The 20,781-nt window shown below is 44.4% G+C and overlaps 1 protein-coding gene across 5 annotated transcripts in view; it reads right to left on the reverse strand.

Moving 5' to 3' along the window:
• The window catches only part of olfm2a (olfactomedin 2a), a 702,739-nt gene that overhangs the window by 94,878 nt on the left and 587,080 nt on the right, over positions 1-20,781 (reverse strand). Inside the window, exon 1 of one of the 5 annotated variants that reach the window (XM_041177084.1) lies at positions 11,355-11,372. The exons of the other annotated variants lie outside the window; for them this stretch is intronic. The gene's annotated coding sequence lies outside the window, so the exon portion shown is untranslated. Of the gene's footprint in view, positions 1-11,354; positions 11,373-20,781 lie in introns of those variants that run through there. 5 annotated transcript variants of the gene reach the window in all.

Raw genomic sequence — 20,781 nt, forward strand, 5'->3', positions numbered from 1 at the left:
CAAGAATTAGAAAGGCTGGCCAGAAGCTGAGTCAAAAAGACCAATTTTCAGGAGGTTTTTAAAAAGGTGGAGAGATTGGAGGGGTTTGAGCAGCTAGTTCTAGAGGGTAGTGCTGAAGCATCTGCCAGCAATAAGGGGGAGAATGGAGAAAGAGCTACACAAAAGATCAGAATCAGAGGATGAGGGAGGGCAGTGAGCTGGAGCTGGATGAAGGCATCGCAGAGCACGAAGCCATGGAAGGTTCTGAAGGTCATGACGAGGGTGAGTGGGCTGATGTCAGTCAGCGGGAACGAGCAGTACAGGCTACGAGCAATTGAGCCTTGGACAAACTTGAGGTTTACGGATGGAAGATGGGAAACTAGGGTGGAGGACATTGAAATAATTGAATCCTGTGGGAACATGAATTTGGATATAAAGTTCTGGTAACTCAAGATTGGCAGCAAGTAAACGGTCTCAGTAATGCATTAGACATGAGTTCTGAAGCTCGGTCGTGGGTCAAACAGGATGCTAATTTCCCGTATGATCTGTTCAGTATGCTCGAGTGTTCACAGGATAAGGGAGTTGGGATGTGGAAGGGGCATAAATTGATAGATTTGTTCTCCTCAACCTTCCAGTTGGAGGAAACCTTGACTCCACAGTATTACCAGCGTACAAAGACTGCTGTGTTCCTGTTCTCCCCTGGCCCCCAAGTGGGACTAATCGAAACTCCTTTGATTTAATTAATGAGGTTTAATGCATTTGAATTATTAAACGATTGTATAGGCAGCTGTCACATATAATACAATCTCCAAATTTCAATTGCACCACTATGCTCCTAATTACTTTGACTTGTTAACAAACCATCCGATAATTTGAATTAACCAACGCAAGCAACAGGACAAAAGGAGAACTTACTGTAAAAAAGGCACAAAACTATCAGATAGTTCAAAGTTGCTTAAGTCCAACTGCATGTAGACCATCCATTAAGTTAATGAACTAGTTTCATTTCATAATTGTATTGAGCTTCTCACAGATGGAAGCAGGCTTGGTCTAGCCTGGTAGCCATAACCTCTTCGTGTTGTAACTCTTTCGAGTACAAACCTGTGTCCATCTGTTTCAGATGAAGTTACATCATTTCATAGTTTTGCCATTGTGAGAATTGAACTCTTGATACTCTTTTGAGTAAACCTGTTTCCATCTGTTTCAGATGAAGTTACATTGTTTCATAGTTTGCCATTGTGAGATTTGAACTCTTGATACTCTTTTGAGTAAACCTGTTTCCATCTGTTTCAGATGAAGTTACATTGTTTCATAGTTTGCCATTGTGAGATTTGAACTCTTGATACTCTTTTGAGTAAACCTGTTTCCATCTGTTTCAGATGAAGTTACATTGTTTCATAGTTTGTCATTGTGAGATTTGAACTCTTGATCTTGGGGTTACAAACCCAATACCATAACCACTTGGCTATTTAGGCCAAGCAAAACAGTTAGAAATTTGAACTCTTGATCTTTGGGTTACAAACCCAGTACCATAACCACTTGGCTATTCAGGCCAAGCCCTCTTCATGTTGTAGATGATCCACTCTCACCAATGAGAGTGGAGATTAAGAGGTGATCAAATTGAAGTCTTTAAGATGATTTGAAAGGTTCAATAGTGCAGACAGAGAGAAACTGGTGGCAGAGTCCAGAACAAGGCGGGGGGGCCACAATCTTATAACCAGAGCTGGGTTGTTCAGGGATGATTTTAGGGCTCATTTGCTCATGTTAATGGTTCTACTATCTTTAACCCCTGACAAGGTAAACCTATTCCTTTGAGCTGATTGCTAGTTTAGAATCACAACTGAAAGAAATTTCCAATCATTAAAGGAACATAATCTGCTAGGCCAACTATCCTCAAATAGAAGTTCCACTTTCCCAGGAGCCTCCAAGCCAACAAATTTATCTTAGGATAGAACATACATAGAGGTTCTTGATAGCAGGCGGAGCTATTGTGGAGTTTCCCAATATCCGCTCTTAGGATTCTACCTTACAATCCTAGAATATTGTTATTTTGTACGCGGGCTCTGGAGAGAATATAGATTTGAGACTACAACTTGTAAATACTTTTTAATATGTTTATTATAAAACCAATTGTATATTACAGCTTATAACTGAGGTTAAAAGATAGCATAGATGGTAACTCAAGCTAGTCGTAACGTGCCAATAATATTTTAAAGTACACGCAATTATTAAATCCACCGTAATAAACTGTTGTTGGACGAACAAATATTGAGTAAAGATAATTATACTGAATCGCAGAATCTTTACAGTGCAGGAGGCCATTCAGCCCATTGAGTCTGCACTAGCTCTCTGAAAGAGCATTCCACCTAGCCCCACTCCACTGCATAATTCCCGTAACCTTGCACATTCTTTCCATATAGCAATCCAATTCCCTTTGGAATACCTCAATACTGTATACTCCCAACCCAGTGTCATTTCTCCTCAATTGGAAATGCCTTTGTCTCAGATATAGGTAATCCTAGGGAAGCCATGGCTCAACCCATGTCTGTAAAGATGGCTGACTGATTGAGATGGCTAAGAGTCCCTAATTTAAACAAATGTTAGCAGAGACCGAAAACGACTTCCATTATGCATCGTTCCTTGTCTTTTGAAAAAAAAAGTTGTTATTCAATTCTTATTAAGTTTAAAGACACTGAGGAGTATATGCAGGAGGTTAGTTGGCTACAGCCCAAAATCTCCCAAAAGTGAGTTGGCTGCCTCCCACAAATACAGACAATCCAAGGACTCGCTATAAGTTTTTCTATGGGGGCTGGCGATGAGACAAATACCACGGCAGTGTTTTTGCTTATATTGATCAGCCCTCTTAATAATTTGTCTGTAACTAACCTTTTAAATCGCACGTCAGATGTGTGTGCTCTGTAACACTCACACAAAGGGTAGTGGAATGTAGATTTTGGGGGTTGCGGTGTCGGGGAGGGGCTCCAATGAGGTGTTCAAAACTAAGACTGATAGATTTTTATTAGTCAAGGGTATGAAGGGTTACAGAGGCAAGGCCACTCTACCAACCTGCCACTCTACCCACCCTACCACTCAGCCTAGAGGGGTTGAATGGTCTCCTCCTGTTCCTATAATGGGCGCACTTGGGGCCAGTACTGGAGGGCTCTGGGCACCAGTAGAGATTAATCTCCACAAAGGGTCAATGCTTTCAGGAGGGGACGGAGGAGAGAGGCTGGATAATGTGCAGTCAGATTCTCGGAGCAGTCAATGGGCCTGGTTTTAATTCTGTGCAAGTGGGTGGGTTAAAAAGGGGTCAGCCATTTAGGACTGAGGTGAGGAACATTTTGTCAGTATTGGGCTGTGAAATTTTGGAACTCGCTACCCGAGAGAGCTCAGCTGCTGAAGAGAGCAATTGAATTTGAGGCACTAAGAGAATCAAGGACAAGCAAAAAGGAGTAGTTTCAGTAAAAAAAAATCAGGCATGATTTAATTGGACGACAAAGCAGCCTTGAGGTGGTGTATGGCCTATTCCTATTCCTTATATCTTAAGCTCTTATGTTATGTTATTAAGAGTTGCTAAGAGACTCCAGCTAATTAAGTGCTTCTAGAAGTGAATGGAAGCAGACCCAAGCACATAGATATACACACAGGCACGCACAGGAATGCACGCATGTGGACATGGCACAGGTATGAGTGTGTGTTGCTATGAGCCACCACACTGTGCATGGACTTGCAGGGATTATGCCACTGGATAACTATTTCAGAGGGTAGTGAGTTTAGATCACACTGCAGTGGCTTGAGAGTTTGAATTCAGTTAAAAAATAGAAATCTGCAAAATTTGACCAAAGTGACCAGTTGGACTGTTATTGAAAATCCATCTGATTCACTAACGTCCAATCGGGGAGGATGTCTGCTGCCCTTACCTGGTCTGGCCTATATATGACTCCAGACCCACACCGACCTGGCTGATTCTAAACGGCCTAGTGAGCCACTCAGTTGTGGTCAAACCACCACAAAGTATGGATCGAGAAAGTGGCTACACCATCACCAGCTCAGGGAACTGGAGGGGGGTAATAGATGTCAGCCCTGTCAGCAAGGCCCACACACTTGCAAAGGCATGCATGTGTACACACACAGCTGCACACATACGAGCACCAAGACACAGGCAGACACACACAAAGAAGGAACACATTGGCACGGTCACACGAGAGGTACATGAGCATGTACACAGCAGGCTTGCCTGCGATGATTTAGCTCAGGGGCCTCCAAGCTCTCCACCTCTCCAAACAATGTATATAGGAACTACCGAGTTCCCGAGATCTCACCTAGGACTTAAATCCACATCCTGGTTCATCATTCATCTCGTCCCCTTCTTTTTCTTTATTCTTGCATGGGGTGTGGGTGTCGCTGGCAAGGCCAGCATTTGTTGCCCATCCCTAATTGCCCCTTGAGCTGAGCGGCTTTCTCAGCCATTTCAGGGGGCAGTTAAGCGTCAACCACATTGCTGTGGGTCTGGAGTCACATGTAGGCCCATACCAGGTACGGACGGCAGGTTTCCTTCCCTAACGGACATTAGTGAGCCAGATGGGTTTTTACAAGAATCAATGATAGTCTCACGGTCACCATGACTGAGACTAGCTTTCAATTCCAGATTTTATTAATTGGATTCAAATCCCACCAGCTGCCGTGGTGAGATTTGAACCCACGTTCCCAGAGCATTAGCCCGGGCCTCTGGATTACTAGTCCAGTGACAGAACCACTATCTCCCGCTTATCTCGCTGATTGTGACATGTGAATATGCTGTGATTGAGGACTTATCCATCAGTAAGGCAATCATACAAAAATAGCCCTTTCCAAACCTGCAACTCTCAGGTAGAGCAAACAAAAAAACTCTATCACTTACTTAAAACGTTCTTCACCTGTCTATGCTTTTTGTTTACAGAATTATACTTCCTGTTGTCATGCTTTTGTCACACTTGTGGGCCAACTTCATTTTCGTTATAAAAACAAAAAATGCTGGAAATACTCAGCAGGTTAAAGTTGATGATGAAAGGTCACTGACCGGAAATGTTAACTCAGCTGCTCTCTGCCCAGATGCTGCCTGATCTGCTGAGTACTTCCAGCACTTTTTCTTTTCACTCCAGATTTCCAGCATCCGCAGTGTTTTATTCTTTTTATTTTCATAATACCTTATGTCTGCATTTATACCAAAACTGCTTATGTAAACATGTCACACTGTAATTACACAATTCTGCCAGTGGTGGTGCTGTAACACCTCAGATTCAGGTCCCCAGCTCTACAGCAAAAACCCTGGACTCCAAACAACTCTGCTTTGCTTCATAATGGCCGTAACTTTTATGATTTATCTGTGGGTAATAACATCGTTACTACGTTAGAATAACAGGTAAGAACTTCAAAAGAAGTACTGAATCATGATTGCACTGGTCCAATTATCCCTCCCCCTCTAAATCTGTTCTGCTTCAACATCACACAATAAGAGATTAAAAAGATGTGCAAGCATGGAACTGAGACAGAGGTGGCTCCTGAGCTGTGGGAACTCTGTCTTATTTGAACTCATATCTTCTCCATCTTTACTCGTCTTCTCCGTCTTTACTCATGCAATGATTTCTTTGTTTTTCTGTTTTCCTCAGAGAGAAAAGATGAGGGGAAGATTAAATAAAGGTGCTCAAAATCATGAGGGATTTTGAGACTATAAATGAGGACAAGCTCTTTCCACTGAGAGCCAGTAGCCAAGAGGACACAGATTTGAGATCGCTGGCAAAAGAGACCAAGGCAGGGATGAGGCGAATTTTTGTTTCACATGGGGTGTTATTACGATTTGGAATGCGCTGCCTGAAAGGGTGGTGGGAGCAGATTCAATAGTAACGTTCAATGTTGAGTGATGTGTATTGAAAGGGAAAATATTGCAAGGTTATGGGGATAATTGGGCCACTCCTCCAAAGGGACAGCATTGTGGATTGCCCCAGGATTACAATCGCATTGGGCTTTACTGCCAGGCATGTCTCCTAGCTTATTAATGCATCCAAAAGCATTTAGCTGAGGAGCTCTGAGGGGGGGGTGGTGCTTAGACTCAACATCTTTAGTCAATCTTATCTTCGCACAGATGCAGAGATTCCTCTGCTTTTCCCGCAGCTTTTCCAAGCCACCGATTTGCTATTTTTTTTCCGGTCTCCTGTAAGTTTATAACTGCACTCATCTGTAAAATCTTATCGGAAAACACAGGAGGTGAAGCTAAACTGTGCATTATCAGTTCATGTATCACGGCTTTAATGGATGTGTTAATGCGTTCAGTTTTGTGACAAAGGAAATTTTTAAGGAGAACACACATTAATATTACATAGCAAGATAAATTATGGACACATTCAAATGTTCCAGTCAGAGCATATACATTTCCTAATCAGTCTGTGATTTCCTGTCCAAGACACTGAGAAATTATTTGAAACCACAAAGATGATGATGACAGGATCTCATACGGATGTTATGATTCGAACACTTTTATTAACCTGTCTTAACTCATTCCCTGTAGCGTACAAGGATTCCTGGTTAACATGAGACCATTGCTCCTGCCAATTAGACTGAATAGACTAGACAGCAAGGAACAGCACAGGAGAACTGACTGCAGCTATTACTGCCACTCGAAGGGTTTCCTGGCTGAAACAAAAAATCATACTTAATATGTCTGAACAAAAGGTGCTAGCAGATATACACTTGTTAGAGATTCCAGCTACTTTCTCCTAATCTCCCCTGCCCCGGTTCATTAAGCATGTAAGACCAGCCAACCAGAACGGCAAGGCCCTGCCAAGATTTGAACCCTGCTCTGTCCTGAGTAAGCCGGTCTCCATTTCATTTAAATTGCCATTGCTTTTTCAGCAGTGGGTTTTGAAAAGGTTTCCCTTTGCCCTTGCACCTTCTCAAATCCTCTCAAGACTCCTGGTTCAAGCAGATGCCTGACTCGTTGGCTGCTGAACAACTCCGTCCCCTCAAAACCTCAAATTAGTGGCCATTACTCATGACTGAACCTAAATAATCAGAGAACCTAAATGCACAGGAGGAGGCCATTCAGCCCATCATGACTCTGTCAACTCTGTGAAGGGGCTATCCAATTAGTCCCATGTTCCTACTCTTTCCCTGTAGCCCTGCATTTTTTTTCCATTTATTTATTCAATTCCCTTCAGAATTTTCACATCCTTTCAGGCAGCTCATTACATATAACACAACTCACAACGTATAAAATATTCTCATCTCCACCTTGCCAATTATCTTAAACTGGTGTCCTCTGGTTACCAAACCTTCTACCAGTGGAAGCAGTTTCTCTTTATTTGTTTTATCAAAATCCCACAACTTTTGAGAGCCTCTGAATAAATTTCCCCTTAACCTCCTCATCCCAGTTTTTCTCGTTCCTCCATCCTAAGGGGATTTAGTTCGATATGTGAATTCTCAGGATTGGGAGTTTGTCCTTCTAGATGGTAGAGGTTGTGGGTTTGGAAGGTGCTGTCGAAGGTAAGTTGTTGCAGTGCATCTTGTAGATGGCGCACACTGCTGGCCATATGGGGTATTACGGCCAAAGTCAACCCTTTGGCTGACATCCTTATATCTGTAACTTCCAGCATAGGTCACAGGAAAGGTCAGCAGAAGGAAACCAGGTTTATTTCTTTTACCCTCATTTGATACAGTTGGCCATGGACCATTCTAATGTCATATTGCCTCAGGTTCAGCTAAATTAACATAGATTTGTTGTTTATTTTATATATCTCAGAGCAATGTAGAGATGGCACTAGTTTCTAAGTTTGCAACAGGTTTATTTACAACAGTTTCAAAATATCTCCTCAATCACAAAATGTCCGCACTCATCCCTACAGCTCAGCTTCCAGTAACTTCTGTGGTGTCTGCTTACTTTGCTCGCAATCAACACCCAGGCTTAACCAATCAATCTCAGTGTGCACAGATCAGCTACCAGACTCTCATAATCATACACAGAGCAATTGAACAATGGACCAATTGACATGGGCCAAATTTGGGATCTTCCTCTTCTGCCCCAATCAGCTGCCCTCTGAAATCCCCATCAAAGTCACAAAAGCAAAATACTGCAGCTGTTGGAAATCCGATACAAAAGCAGAAAATGCTGGAAATACTCGGCAGGTCAGGCAATTGAGCTCAACCATTTAAATCACCATAATCTCGGACCCCATTTTGTTTTGTGTGCTCTTTTTAGCCGGTTTGTTCTGTCATCTTGTGTGCACCCTCGAATTTGTTCTCTTCACCATTAGCGGTCGTCTCTTTAGCTGCCCAGGGGCCTAAGCTCTGGAAGTCCCTTCCTAAACATCTCCGCCTCTCTACCTCTCTCTCCCCTCCTTCGTGACTCTTCTGAAACTCCACTTCTTTGACCAAGCTTTTGGTCACTTGTCTTAATATTTCCTTCTGTGCTTCGATTTTGATTGATAACGCTCTTGCGAAGTGCCTTGGGGACATTTTTGTTGTACATTCCGGGCGCTACATCAATGCTTGCTCTTGTTGTTTTACTTAATCCCTGCAGTCCGGTTTCCCCTCCCAGGACTATGGAACAAGGGGGAAGTCAACCTTCTCTGTAGAAGACCAAAGACCCGGACTGTGTACCTTGTCCTCTGACCTCTGATCCACCTGTTCTGTTGACATCTCATCCATAAGCTTCCCATGACAGTTTGCTGCGGACTGCAAACATGCCCTTTGCCAAATGTGCAGTGTCCCATGCCCCATGTCCCATGTCGTGCCTGACCAGCAGCCCACCTTCTGTCCCCAACGAACTTCAGCTCACCCAAAATGCTGCCTGCATCCTAACTCGCAATAAATCCTGCTCGCTCGTCACCCCCATCCCCCAAGACACCCGCTGAGCAATAGCACCGATTTCATCATTATCGCCGTCTCCAAATCCCTCCAGCCTGACAATCCTCCGAAATCTCAGAGCTTGTCCAATTCTGGCCTCTTGCCCCCCCACTCCCCCACCCCCCCCCCGATTTTTAATCGCTCCACCACTGGTGGCTGAGCCTTTAACCTCCTGGGCCCTAAACTCAGGAATCCCGTCCCTAAACCTCTCCACCTCTCCTTTAAGACGCTTCTTAAAGCTCGCCTCGTTGACCAAGCGGTTAGTCACACCTCCTCCCGCAGCTCGGTGTTAAGTTCTGTCTGATCACGCTCCCGTGAAAAGCCTCGGGAAGTTGTACTAAATTAAAGGTGCTACATAAATGCAAGTTGCTGCTGTTGTCTATTTGCAAACCTGGACGCATGGCTGAAGCCGACAGGTCAGGACTTTAGAGCAGATGAAAAGATAAGGTAAATGAATTGTGGTTAGGTCTTGTGACTTGCTGTAGCCATACACCACAGTGCTTATAGGAAATGACAGAACCAAAACTGACACTTCAGTATGAAAACTGTACATCCCTCAATCACCAACTCCCACAAATATCCAACCAATTTTTCCACGCACTTTTCACATTGTCCGCTTGGGCTCGTTCATTCCACAGATTCACCCACTCCGAGCAAATGAGTTCAGTCTAACCTGTCCATGCACCTTGAACCCATGTCCCCTGTGAAAGTTTGTGACAGTTTGAAACAACCCAGGTTTAACTGATGCGTTCCCTCAAGGGCCTTGATCACCTGAATGCTAACTTCCCTCCGAGCCTTCACTCCATGGCGTGCAATCCTTGGCTTTTCTGCATCTTCTCATGGCTCCTACGTCTTAAGTTTGGTTTCCTTTACCTGCACTGTTGCCAGGGACTAAGGCAGTAGCTATCTCACCATCTCACTGCTAACGATGCTAGAAAAAATACCCAATGTCAGCCCTGGTTCACTTGGTGCCACTCTCACCTGAGACAGAACGTCATGGGCTCAAGGACTTTGGGACATAATCCAGACTGACACTTCAATGAAGCACTGAGGAACTGCTGCAAGGTCAGAGGTACTTCTTCAATATGCAACGGTTAGCCCTGTTAAGTGGATCCCAAGCCAGATGGTGAAGTATGAAACTAGACGCAAATCCTTTTCTTGATAATTGGTTTATTTATGGAATACAGCATAACATATGTCTATCTCCTGCCAACGAACCCAATGCCCCAGCAGTCTCTCTTTATAACTTTCTAAGTACAAAATTAAACCATACCTCATGTAACTTAACAATATAATTAACATACCATTAATAAACCCAATTAAGGCACCATTTACCCTCTCAGGGGGATGTAAAATATCCCATGGCTCTACCTTGAGGAGCAGGGGAGATCTCTCATGTCCTGGCCGATATTTATCCCTTGAGCAACACTAGAGGAATAGATTATCTGGATAGTTATCTCATTACTGTTAGTAGAATCTTCCTGTTTTCAAAATAGGTTGCTATATTCCCTATGTAGCAATTTTTTCATATTCATTTATTCGCAGGGCACTAATGTCACTGGCTAGGCCAGCATTTATTGCCCATCCCTAATTGCCCTTTAGGAGGTGGTGGGTGAGCTGCCTTCTTGAACCGCTGCAGTCCATGTGGTGTAGGTACACCCACAGTGCTGTTAGGGAGGGAGTTCCAGGATTTTGACCCAGCAACAGTGAAGGAACGGCGATATATTTCCAAGTCAGGATGGTGAGTGGCTTGGAGGGGAACTTCCAGGCAGTGGGGTTCCCATCTATCTGCTGCCCTTGTCCTTCTAGATGGCAGAGGTTGTGGGTTTGGAAGGTGCTGTCGAAGGTGAGATGTTGCAGTGCATCTTGTAGATGGTACACACTGCTGCCACTGTGTGTCGGTGGTGGAGGGAGTGAATGTTTAAGGGGTGCCTTTCAAGAGGGCTGCTTTTTTGCCCTGGATGGTGTTGAGCTTCTCGAGTGTTGTTGGAGTGTCACTCTCCCAGGCAAGGGGAGGGTATTCCATCACTTTGGCCTTGTAGGTGGTGGAAAGAGGGCCACAATTTATTGATGTTAGCAATCCAGTGGAAGGTATTTGAAACAGAACAGCCAGCTCTGCTGGTGTTAACATCCACTTTCCAATGAGTATCACCTAAACGGATTATCTGGACATTTATCTCTCTTGGTGCCTGTGGGAGCTGACTGTGCGTAAATCACTTGGCACATTTGCCTGCAACTAAACACTGACACCCACATCAATTCATTAGTTGTCAGGCATTTTGGCACATCCTGCCTCTCTTATTGATTGCCCACCTGATCAGGCTGAAAAATTCCATTAAGAAAATCTTCTCAATCAGAGAAAGCTATCAGCCCCTAGTGAGGATCCGAGCAACAAAATATGGCCTACTGCTGAGTCGTGGAAAATTCAAACATTCCCTGTTTGCTGATAAATGGGAGGGTAAAGAAAAACACACAAAACAACAAAGGAAATAACTTACTAGAGAATTCTACCTGGTTGCCAGCTAATCAATAAGGGTTCAAGAAGCGTCCAAGGTGGATGAAGATCAAACGGACAGATCTGAATTGTCCTAGTTCTGTTAACTATTGATTGCAAAGTGCGTATGGCTGTTGAATAACAAGAAACTCTCAAAACATCTGCAAAAGAGATTTACCAAGCATGTTTTTACCCAAAGTTATTGCATCAACAGTAGCTAGTCAGCCATGTAGCTCTCTGATCTCTGAGCCAGAAGGTTGTGGTTTCACGTCCCATTCCACAGACTGGAGCTCAAAATCCTGACTGACACACCCTCAATGCAAGCACCGGAGGAGTGCAGCACTCCTGGAGGTATCCTCTTTCATCAGCTGTTGACATGGAGCCCTCTCAGATAGATGTAAGATATCCCAATGGTATTATTCCAAGCAAGTTCTCACCAATATTTGTCCCATAACCACCATCGCTAAATCAGATTATTTTGACATTAACACTATCTGTGTGAAAATTGGTTACCAAGTTTACTATTGAAATAGTTAAGAAATAACCTTGCGGGTGTCTTGAAGTTGAGAGAGATGGAGGTCTTTCTTACTCAGGGACCCTGCTTGTGTTCCTACGTCCTGATTTTCTCCTGTTACAAACTAAAGCAGGAAATTCTCCCAACTTCCCGGCCCAGCATCATCAATAACAAGTCATCCCTCTCGTTATGTTCATTGGGCATTGCTGTGGGCAAAATGACTACCACATTCACCCAGCAACAGTGACTCCACTCCAAATTAATCGATTGATTGTAAAGTACTTTGGGACGCTGTGAAGGACATATTAAGGTATGTACGAACATAAGTTTTGTTTTTAATAAGTTTCGGAGTAATTCCCTGGCCCTGGCAGCTGAGTGAATGAAATTAGAAGATAATGACGACAGAATAAATGGTGAAGATACTCGCCCATCATTCCATGATCAGCTTCTGGGTAACACTCTAGATGGTCATCTTGGAGTCAGTTTGTTTCTTGGGCCTGGTCAGAGAATAAGTAAAGTGGGTCTTTTGTTTTCCAGGTATTTTTACTTTTGCTTTGGATTTCCAGCATCCGCAGTTTTTTGCTTTTATAATAAGTAAAGCGGGTTTGACTAAGAGCCAGCTCTCAACTGGGGAGAGAATGGTGTAGCGGTACTGTCACTGGACTAGTAATCCAGATACCCAGGCTAATCGTCTAGGTGCACAGGTTCAAGTCTCACCATGGCAGCTGGTGGAATTGAATCTTAATCTATAATTCTAGAATTGTCATTAAAAAGCCCATCTGGTTCATTAATGTCCTTTAGGGAAGGAAATCTTCTGTCCTTACCTGGTCTGGGCCTACATGTAACTCCAGACCCTCAGCAATGTGGTTGACTCTTAACTGCCCCCTGAAATGGCTGAGCAAGCCACTCAGTTCAAGGGCAATTAGGGATGGACAAGAAATGCCAGTGGCACCCATGAAAGATTAAATTAAATTAATTGGTTTATGGAGTAGAGCTGCCCCAGCATTGGCCTGATAGACAAAGCCACCACCTGGTGTGGTACTCAGTTATGGAGGTCAGAAGATTCCAGGTTTAATTTGTGCTCAGGGTTGAGTTTGCCAATCTATGCAAGGACAGTAATTGAGGTGCTACATTGGGGCAAAAAGAAACAGCTGGGGTTCCTACTCCTGATTCCTAGTGAAAAAGTGAACGTGGGTGGGCATTGGGAGGGGGAGAATGGCTTCAGGGCTGACAGTGACAGTTAAAATAACCGGCTGACATTCAGAGCTAGGCTAATCATTTAACAGGCCACTAATGGCATTACAATCAGAGAACCAAAGCTTGACCATCAGGTCTCCAAGATGGAGAACTGTCCCTTAATCAAAGCCTATAGAACTCAGAAAAGACATAATGAGAGCTGGAGAGACAGGGACACATGGGAAAAAAGCAAATTTGAAGTGTACTGTGTCCTTTCACGTCAGAGATAAAGCCAAAGCTAACAGCTGAAATCTCCACTATTACCATCCTCACTGGAACTGATCTTATTTCAGATATATTATTGGCCTTGGTATGAAGCAGAGGCCAACATGAAAGAGATCTGATTTCTCTTTCCAATTTTAAATCCACCCGAGATAGTATCAATGTTGGGTATGTAAAACTCATGGTGACTGAAGGTCTCTGAGATGCAAGCAGTGGACTTAAAAATGTGGCTTTTGAAATCAGTTCTAAACCTATAAATATTTTTACAATAAAAATCCAATCCCCTCTCCGCCTCAGCTTAAAAGAGTTTCAATATATTCGAGCAGGAATAATTACATTTGGGGCGAGACGATCCCTGGATTCATATTTTGTAATGTTATTCTCGGTGTGGTGATAGTCATCAAAGATCTTTTTGGTGGGGGGGGAATAGTTCAGCTTTGGCGTTTGATAAAAGTGCGATGTATCATGAGGATTCCAATACTGAGGGGCCAATGATATTTTTACTACACTTCAAATTATGAGGGGAATAGATAGAGTGGACAGGATAAAATTGTTGCCCTTGGTGGAGAATTCTAGATTCAAGATAAGTGGCAGAAAGTGTAGGGGGGACATGAGGATGAACTTTTTTTACGCAGAGGGTAGTGGGTGTCTGGAATTCGCTGCCCAAGTTGGTGGTAGAGGCAGAAACTCTAAACTCTTTTAAAAAGTACCGGGATCTGCATCTTAAGTGCTGTAAAGCTGCAGGGCTATGGGCCGGGTGCGGGAAGGTGGGGTTAGAAAAGGCAGCTGGGTGTCCTCAGGCTGGCATGGACAAGATGGGCCGAATGGCCCCCTTCTGTGCTGTAACTTTTCTACGGTTCTATGGTTCTAATATAACAGGATCACTAATAAATCCAGTAGGGGATTCGGGAGAAACCTTACCCATGAGAGTGTTGGAATGTGGAACTTGTCACCTCAGGGAGTAGTTGAGGTGAATAGCGCAGCTGCATTTAAGAGGAAGCTATAGATAAGCATGTGAAGAAGAGAGGAATAGAAGGTTATGCTGTTAGCGTGAGATGAAGAAGCGCTGGAGAAGACACATGTAGAGCATAAACACCAGCCTAGACCAGTTGGGTCCAGTGTGCTGTTAAATTTGATGGAATTCTATGTAAATAATAAGGGCTGCTGTGCATAATGCCCTCGCCATAGAAACAACAGTTCTGTATAGTGTCCTGGCTAACATTTACCCCTCGCTCAATGCCTAAAGCAGAAGATTTAGCCATTATCTCTTTGCGGGAGCTTTCTGTGCGCAAATTGGCTGCCAAGTTTCCGACATTACAACAGTGACTACACTTCAAAAGCACTTCGTTGGCAGGGAAGTGATTTGAGACAGGGAGGTGCTATAGAAATGCAGGTCATTCCTCTGGTGACAGATGCTGGAATATACAACTACACGGGGTACTGGATGTGGACAGGGTTGGTGCTAAGCTATGATGGATTCTGTGGCTGAATTGCCTCCCATCACTTGCAGCCTGGAATGGGCATATTTTGCTCGTCGGGAAGTGGGGGGTGGGGGTGGGGGGGGTTGGGGGCAGTGGGTAGAAAGTTTGAAAATACGGGAGTTCTGTCAGGATTTCAGCACACGACTAAAATCAAGCATTAAATCAGCTCCAGGAACCACATAGGCCAAGGAAGTCCGGATGCCACCAGAGGCCACTTCTCGCCTGGAGATGTAAAAGTATGCGCAACCTCGGGACTTAGCTCCATTTCCTCTAAGCCGTGCTCAGGATGATGCATTTCACCAGCAAATCACACTGCAATAAACTGGCCATTTTCTGAAGTGATTAGCACTGCATCCTTGATTACAGGGTGTCTCAGATCGTTCCGTGTGACTAATGTAACAAAGAGCGCCGATGATATTCACACAGGCTTAGCAAAGTGAAGAGGCTGACAAGGGAGACAGAGACAACTGGCAGAAGTAGAAGTGAAATAAATGGCTTCAGATCGAGGAAGCTTCACCTGAGGACCCAATGGGAGATCCCGGAGATACTCAACACAAAGCAGGAAATAAGGGTGGTGGTGGTGGGACGGTGTGGGAGGAGGGGGGGAGCGGATTTGGGATTGGGTAGGAGCATCTCGTCCATCCCATTGACGCCTAAGGTCGACCTGATGCCATGTTCAAGCAAGCTGGCAAACAGCCCACCTGCCTGAAACAGGCGTGCGTTAAAAACAGAGTCCCTAGCTGGCCATGGGATCTCAGTGACAATTCCAGGTGGAAACCGGCACCGAGGTTCAAGTTGCGCCAGGAATCCAGTCGTCCCAACTTGTCGGGCGGAATCGTCCGAGATTTGTACTGAGTGCGGCAGCAGGTGGGGTAAAACGTTTTACTCGCCGGCCGCGATGGTGGGATTTCACACTGTATCGTTCCCAAACCCGTCACGTTATTTATGCATTCCTGGGAAACACACCGTTTCCACAGTGGGCAGGCTCCAATTCGCTTGCCATGCCACCTCATCACACCGGGCACCACAGTTAAAGTCCAGCCGTGCTCAGTGCTTCCAGCCCAGGACTGCAGCAAAGAAGACATGGCCCCAAAAGGCAAGAAGACTGCAGCCCTCGAGCACCTGTTGGATAACATGGAGGCCGCTGTGATGTCCTCTACCCCCACTCTGGCCGCAGGAGGGGCAGCTACATTACCACGCCCGCTTGGTAGGTGATGGCAGTGGTGTCAGTGCCAATGCTGCACTGAAGAGGTTGGCCATCCAATGCAGAAAGAGGATGAATGTCTCATCCATGCAGCCAGGGTAAGGCAACCGTCTCATCACTCTAAACTCACACACTCACAAGCCCATCACACATTCACTGGCATCTCACTCACTGCCAGCTCAAGGGACATCACCACTCACTCTCTCACACACACACCCTCACATCTGGCCTCATCTCCTCTGGAGACGGCCTCCTCAGCCCTCACCATCTTGAGGCCACTTGCACAGATCAACATGTGTCCCCACACACACCCTGGGATACCCTCCTTCCCCAGTACAGCCCTCACCCTGCAGCCTCCTCCTTTGCCTGAGGCCACTGTTGTGCTTGGTTGTACTTCTGGTTGAGTTCTTCCAACTCAGCTTTGACACAAACATTTTCCTGTGCAATAGCTTCATTTTCTTTTTTCAGGGCTTTTTTGCTCTTTTGGGTTCTCTCAGATAGCTTTACTTCATTCACAGCCAGCTGCTCGCTCTGCACTGCCACCTGCTGTTGCAATTTGGGTAATGTGTTAACTCCATATTTTAGCCTTTCTTCTATACTAAACTCTTTGGATCCTGCACTTCGTTGCGTTGACATGGCTTGCCACCATCTTGTGGCTTGCTGGGGTATTGTCTCCCTTAGGCCTGGGGTCTTCTGTCTCCCTTGACGCATTATCAAAGGTATTCTAGACCTTCCTTTAAGGTCTGCACTCTCCACAACTTGGAGATTAAAATATTTGTCAAAGGCTTTTAATATCTTACCAAATGTGGTTAAGGATTACTTCATCTTCAAACACACCAAACAAGTATAAAAACACATTAACTTGCATTTCTTCTGATTTTTTATTTAATCCTGATGCACTCCAATAATTTAAAAATTCCCTTCTCCAAGACTCCCAATTTTGGGTCTGCCTTGGCCCTTGTCTTGAAACTGGTCTGGAAGTTTCAATATTCTACCCAAACAAGGTGAGTGCCTCTTCAAATTTTCTTCTCTTCAAAATGACTCCGCTGCTGCCGGTTTTTCTCTCGCTCTCTCTCTCTGTTCTTCCTGTGCTTTGTCAGTTTCGGTGGGCTCATGTTGTACGACAGGCCTTTTTTAAAAAAAAACTCACTCTTTGAGAAGGAGGTCTTTAAATTGGTAGCTTTCGGCCCTCTGCTTGGTTGTGCAATTGGAGTAGAATGGTCACCAGAAGGTGACCATTTTTACTCTGCCTTCCGTATTTTGAAACTTTTTTTTTGGTCGGTTCAGCTCGGCCACCTCTCGCTATGGAGCAGGTTGCGACCCTCGCTGCAGCTGGGATAAGATGGATGCCTATTTTAAAAGGTAAGCTCAGCTGTTTTTATTTTGCTCACCCTCCTTGTGATTTGGCTAGGTCAGTTGACTCTGCTTTCACTCAGGCCTGGCTTCTCATCTGCACTGTGGGTTATTGTTTGTCTCAGCCTCTTTCCCTTTTATCTTTTGAATTTTGCTGAGGCTTCTCAGGTCCTTTAACTTTGCCTCTACGCCCGATCATCTGCACACTGGGTTCTTTTGTTGCCGTTCTGAACTTTGTCTAGCCAGTTTAGATCCAGCTAGATCCCTTGACCCTGCCTTCGGTCAGGTCTAGCAATGGAGCTCCACGTACCCTTGGGAGGGGTTTGGGTGGAGTCCTTCAGCCTCCACATCTGTAATGGAGGTTTTTTATTTTAGGTGCTTTCCAAATGTGTCTTTAATTTCTTTTTAAGGCGATCTCCAACTGCATCTTCAATTTAGGCGCTCTTCGTTAAGGTCCAGCTTCAGTTTATTTACTTCTTCATGCTTTGAGACTCTGAATTCCTTCTCCAGCTTCTCAGGGATTCTGGAGCCCACCCTTCACTGCCACCATGTTATAAAGGTTGTTAGTTGTTTCGCCAAGAGGTCTGGTGCTTGTACGGTTAAACATAAACCAGTTATTGTTAATCCATAACTATGTACACACCCAAGGTACCGCCATGAATGGGTGCTGTCTCTACATTGCCTCCTTCCAGATTCTTCTCCACACAGTCTACTGTCATGTGACTCTCTACAGCAGTAGTTGGTACTGTTCTCCAGTCCCACATTAACCTTTACTCTGCCAAACACCCTATCCTACATTAAGGGAGAGGGGAAACCATGTCAAAGAGAGAGGGAGGTTTTGAGGAGGTGGACAGAAGCACTGAGCACTGAAGGAATATTTAGAGATGTGGGCCAAGAGTTTGGACTAATGTCTCTCCATGGAAGGTGGAGCAGAAATTGGGGCGAAGTAATTAGAGGGAGCAAAGTCCGAGAATAGCCTATTGGGTTGGAGGAGATTGTAGAGATAGGGTGACAAAGACAAGGCATTTCAATCCACTGTTTTGGTAGATTGAGGTAGTGGACCAACGGGTGAAAGTTGGTCAGAACCTGTTCAGGACAGGATCCGGCGGGTAAGTTTGGGATCAGTCAGCGCTGCCCTAGGGTGAAACGTGGGACTTTGAGCAGATTAGCATCGGTGAAGGTGGGAGACGTGACGAAGATATTGATCAGCGCCCCAGGAGGAGCGGGAGAGAGATGTGACGATGTGGTGTGGGTGAGACCAGCCAGTCGTGGTGATGGGTAATCTACAGGCTTTGAAGGTCACCGCAGGATCAAACAAGGTGCTGAGGCTTCAGATCTCCCAGCGAGCTGCCAGACTAGGGCGGAATGGCATCAGAAGCTAAGATGCAGAGATTTTGGCGAGAGATTGATTTAAACTGGGAAAAGGGTCCCAGCTCATCTGTGAATGCCAGCACTTTGGCAATTGAGGAGTGGAGGGACAAATGGGCGTCGTCAGTGACACAAGAGGCCATGGGGAAGTGGCCATGGGGAAGTACATGGGCAAGGAATAAAAAGGGGCATCACAGTTACACAGAGGGGTTGGGGTGTGGTGGAGGGAGGGCACAATGATCAATCAGCATTCCTGTTGCTAATCGCCCTCTGGTGTCATTTGCTGAAAGTGCATGAGTGACACACAGTCAGAACCAGAGTAGGACTGGAGCATCTTGACCTCTGGGCTCACATGAAAAGAGTAGGGACGGCAAATGGAGCCTTACTCCAGCCAGAACTCAGTATGTTTCATTGGGAAGTGGCAAGGAGAAAGGGTTATTGCAAAACAAAGAAAAGTTGTGTTAATTTGTGTACCATTTCACATGGATGAGGGATTCCTATTGTACAATAGCATCTTTTAAAGCATGCTTAGATCAAACATTTCCTAGTTATCCCGACATGAGGAATCAATCCAACTCCCAGCCCCCTAAATGATAGAGAGATATATTTACATTGAAATGTTGCCTTATCAGATTGTCAAAACACAGGAAATTGCTTCTTCGTGGTGTCATTAAGCAGGCAAACAAAACTTATTCAGGGACTTTTTTTTGCCTTTAGTCTTCAATTGACTGAGTTTAAGTGTGCATAGCTTTCCACCCCATGCAAGGCTTGCCATTTCCAGGCACAGCATAGAGCTACTCTGTTAACTCCAGCTTTTCAAATCTCACTGTAGCTCTTTGAAGAGAAGGATGAAATAATGAAGAGAGAGGAAATACCAGAGAGAGAGAGAGAAAGGAAAGGTTGTATTAAGAGAGGAAAATGCAAATACCGAATAGGGAGAGAGGCAGCATCGCAGAGATTGAGAAAAAAGCAGATACTGAAGAGAGAGCAGAGACACATATAGATAGTAAATTTTGGCGGAGATGGGGATTGTAGAATTACTCTGTTCATCTTCACAGCAAAAACCTCTTTATAAATTCATTTTGATCACAGTGAAGCAGAGGGAATTCACTCTCCTGTTATCCTTGAACCAATATCATTTGGAAACTCATGAATGTTGCTGAGACTGTACCCATTGCAGTAAGTAAGATTTTAAACACTTAATATTTCCATCAATACTCAGTCTTGATATTCAAATTTGAATTCCCAATTGCAAACACAAATGGTATCTAACCATTCCTAAACTAATAGCATCAAATGCTAATTATGTAAATGCTTACTCTTAGCATCATCGTCAAGTTGAAGAACTTCTGCAGTGTTTTATTGTCTAGTATTTTGTGATCTTTATCTCTAAACAAATCCAATTTCCTACAGATCAGCACATCAGCCCTTTGATTTCAAACTCTATGATTTCAAGTTTTGATTCCGATCTTTTTTGCTCGTACATCTGACCTGTGAATGCAGAACCATTTAAATAAACAGCTTTTTTCTAAAAAAAATAGTTTATTAATGCAAAGGAGACACAGAGAGTGAGAGGCGGGAAATACTGGAGAAAAAGAGGGAGAGAACATCAAATACTGGGGGAGGAGAGGGGAAGGGGCATTTTGGAAAAGGGGGAGGGAAGAAATATTGAGGAGAAAGACTGGACGAAAGAAAATCTTAGCTGGAGAAGGTAAAAAGAGAAATATTGAAGCAAAGAAAGATAAAATACAGGGGAGAAGGGGGAGAAAAGACATACTGGAGAGAAACAAAATGGATTAAAGAGGAGAAAGGGAAGACAAATACCAAAATAAAGAGGAAATATTTGACACCAAAGGCTGGAGAGATGAGCAAATGAATGGGAGAGAAAGAAATGGAAAAGAGGGGATGGGGAAGATAATGGAAAATCTGCCAAAAAAAATTGTAAGAAAAAAAGAGAATAAGAAAACACGGACAGCAAGATAAAAGGAAGAGAGAGAGAGGGGAAGAGAGAGGGAGAGAGAGAGGGAGGGGGGAAGAGAGAGAGGGAGAGAGG

The sequence above is a fragment of the Carcharodon carcharias genome, chromosome 30 (genome assembly GCF_017639515.1).
Source record: "Carcharodon carcharias isolate sCarCar2 chromosome 30, sCarCar2.pri, whole genome shotgun sequence".
NCBI lineage: Eukaryota > Metazoa > Chordata > Chondrichthyes > Lamniformes > Lamnidae > Carcharodon > Carcharodon carcharias.